The sequence below is a fragment of the Propithecus coquereli genome, unplaced genomic scaffold (assembly GCF_000956105.1).
Source record: "Propithecus coquereli isolate 6110/MARCELLA unplaced genomic scaffold, Pcoq_1.0 Scaffold3, whole genome shotgun sequence".
Lineage (NCBI taxonomy): Eukaryota > Metazoa > Chordata > Mammalia > Primates > Indriidae > Propithecus > Propithecus coquereli.
In genome coordinates this window covers 16,330,367-16,334,030 of record NW_012148618.1, presented here as the reverse complement: position 1 = coordinate 16,334,030, position 3,664 = coordinate 16,330,367, and positions in this window count along the sequence as shown.

The window sequence follows — 3,664 nt, the reverse complement described above, 5'->3', positions numbered from 1 at the left end:
AATAATAAAATTGATTATGTTTTTTGAATAAAAGAAAATAGAAGTCTACCCTCTCTGGTCTTACTAATGGAGGAAATAGGTTCTCCTTCCCACCCATTCCTCTCATTTTCTTATAGTGGCTCCACCTGACATCACTTCCTTCTCTTGTGCTAATGGTTATTGACACAACACAGTCCTTTTCCTTCCCTTCACCCAGAACAGTGTAGAAAAAGTGCGTCTTAGTCTGTTTGTATTGCCATAACTGAATATCACAGACTGGGCAAATTTATAATGAAAAGAAATTTATTTCTTACAGTTCAGAAGGCTGGGAAGTCCAAGGTCAAGGGCCCCGTATCTGGCGAGGGCCTTCTTGCTGCGTCATCCCATGGCAGAAAGCGGAAGGCCAGGAGAGCTAAAGCAAAAGAGGGAGCCAAACTCGATTTTATAACAAACCCACTCACGTCGTAACCAACCCACTCCCTAGATAACGACACTAATCTATTCATGAAGGCAGAGCCCCCGTGACCCAATCGCCTCTCCTTAGGCCCCACCTCCCAACACTGTTGCATTGGGGATTAAGTTTCCAACACGTGAGCTTTGGAGAACACATTCAAACCGTAACAAAGTGCCTCCCAGCTTAGGAAAAAGCAATTTCCTCACAGAGTCTAAATGGCAGGAGAGTAGAGGCTACAAAGGAAGGAAACATTTTCCCTCCAAGCCCGAGGATCGCACAGTCCTCGGGGCGGAGGAAAGACGACAGAGAAACACAGATGGCATGCTGGCAGTTGGATGAATTAATGTGATTGCATCCCAGTAATGATTCAAGGGAGATATTCATGTAATTCATGCAAATTCGGAAATAATTGAGGTTCGTGTTTCTAGGATAAAGTCGTGGCATTTTGCTTTTACCTGAACTACCCCAAAAAAGGGTCATTTTTATTATTCCATATTCAATTATTCATAACCACACACACATGGATTTTAGAACCATAAAAGGTCAGCCCTCTTTGATTCTGCAATTGTTTTCTTCTGAAGTCAGCAAGCAGCCCATGAATATGCACGCGCACACAATACTGACACTTCCCTCACTGTTCATTAACAGTGTGTTCACTGTATATTTCAAAGTCAAACAAATAATACCTGTCATGAACATGAATTTTTAATATCTCCTATATTTCATTTTAAATGAAATGTCAAAATGATGGAAAATATTTCCATGGAAGTTTGGAAAGGGCAGCGTCTCACCAACGCAGCAACTGTGAAACCCCACACTGGTGCAAAAATATCATTAAAGCGGTACCTCCGCGGCTGGGATCAGATTGTTTTTTGGTATTTTACGGCCTTTGTCATTCCTGTGGTCGCTGGGAAATGTCAATGTGAAATCTGTTTGCCAAGTCAACATGCTTTTCAGAGCTGATGGGACCCACTGTCCTCTTTTCATCCGAAATGGATGCCGTTTATTTACAGCCTGTTTCAGTCCCCTGTTTTGGGGCTCGAACTGCATTTTACTCGCGTGCGATGATCCTCTTAGCATATGTGCCCTTTGTTCCTCTTCATTCTTTAAACCCTACTTCCCATTTTTAATGGCAAAGAAATTAAACAGCTCTGACCTCCCTTTTCTCTCCAACCATCAATGAGAATTTCTTAATTTCAAGCTCCCATCTACTCTGCCAGAAATAGCATATTTCCTTCCTCAGAAGTTGATGCCTGGATCTTGGGAGAGAGAGGTCTAGGACAGAACTATGCTGAGCTGAGGTAAGGAGGCAGGGGGTGAGGGCTTGTGGTGATAAGAGATGCCCAGGACGGTCTGCGGCAGGGTTTCTCAACCTCACCACTCTTGATGCCGGGGACGCAATCACTCTGTGTTGGGGGGCGCTGCCCTGTGCACCACAGGATGTTCAGCAGCACCCCTCACCTGCCCCCTCTAGATGCCAGTAGCACCTCCCCACTTCAGTAGTCTCTGGACAAGCCAAATGTCTCTGGAAGCGGGGTTGGGCTTAGGGAGGCAACTTCCCTCTACTCTTTGTGAACCACTGATCTACCAGTACAACAGAAAATGATGCTTTTCCTGGAAGAGTTTTTCCCTTTCAGCACTAAAGAAGTCAGGATCCCAAGGAGCTCCTGCAAACCACATGAGAACTGCAATGTGTAGCTTCTCTGACACCCTGGGAAGCAGAGGGTTTATATTCTCCACACTTGGAGAGTCTCAGATTTGGCCAGGTGGACGTGGCCTGAGGCTGTGGCCATGACCATCTACCACCCCCACTGTTTGGGCCAAGAGCAACTCTCTGGTCTCCAACCTAGTAACACTTGCCCTGTCACATTTAAGGTCTTTGTGTGTCCACATCCTTCCACCACGCAGCGCTCTAAAGAAAACTCCAGCCTGACCACTGTCAGGCCTTCCTGCCTGAGCAGTGGGGAAGTAGCAGGGCAAGAGGGACAAGAGCAGGCAAACTGGGGGTGCTGATGGTGTCCTCTCCGTGGTGTCTAAGACATACAATCAAAGGACCTGAGTTATTCTCCAGCTGTGTGGACCAACATTTTTTCAGTCTGATGCTGTTCTGGGACCAAACCACATGGACGATGGATTTTGTAATTATTACACTTTTACTTGGATGGAATTTAAATTACACAAAAAATCTCCAGAAAACATTATGTCAGGTGAAGTAGAAAAAAGAGATCCCCAGAGAGGAGATTATAAGCTCAAAGAAGTCAAGGAATACACTGTAAATAAATGTCAACACCTGCTGTATTAGTCTGCTAGGGCTACCATAACAAAATACCACAGACTGGGCAGCTTAAACAACAGAAGTTTATTTTCTCACAGTTCTGGTGGCCAGAAGTTCAAGATCAGGGTGCTGGCAGGGTTGCTTTCTCCATTTTGTGTGTGCAAATTTCCTCTTCTTATAAGGACACCAGTCAGATTGGACTAGAGCCCACCTAACAACCTCATTCTAACTTAATTATGTCTTAAAGGCCCTTTTTCCAAATACAGTCACATTCTGAGGTACTGGGGGTTGGGGCTTCAACCTATGAATTTGGGTGGGGGGACAAATTTCATCCCAGAACACCTGCATTTCCCATTTCCAAGTCTGCTCTTTCCACTTCAAAACACTGCTTTGGAGCCAAAAGTTGCTCAGGCATACAGCTGAGCATGTGATTTTTGTGTGTGTGCTTTTTCAATGGTCTCATTCTATATGTTACATTAGTATATCTAATGTGCTGGGAAAGTTCTCATTTTCATTAAGAAGGCTCAACGTCAGAAGCCTCAGTTTACCCAGGAATAACCCCCTCCACGAGGGGCCATGTGTTAGGAAGCCTGCTGCCATTCCCGTGGGCAGTCTGCAGAGCCTGGCCCTTGCATTGAGGAGGGGGCTTGGGGGATGTGGTCACGACGCTCTGGAACCCTGAGCCAAGTCCAGGTCTTCTGAGCAGCAGCACAGCTCCTGCATGGGAGTAGACCTGGGGTGGGGGCATGATGAATGTAGCCTCATTGAAGGGAGATAAGGGAGTGGGGATAAGAGAAGTTTCTACAGCTGCATTTTTTGTCAAAATTTCAGTGAGCTTACCCCACAGTAACTGAATGTGATTGTCACACACAAAATTAAAAGAAATGCACATCCTCCCATCCCCCAGCACACATCCCGAAAGGGAAGAGGAACAAGCAAGAATATCACTTTCTGGA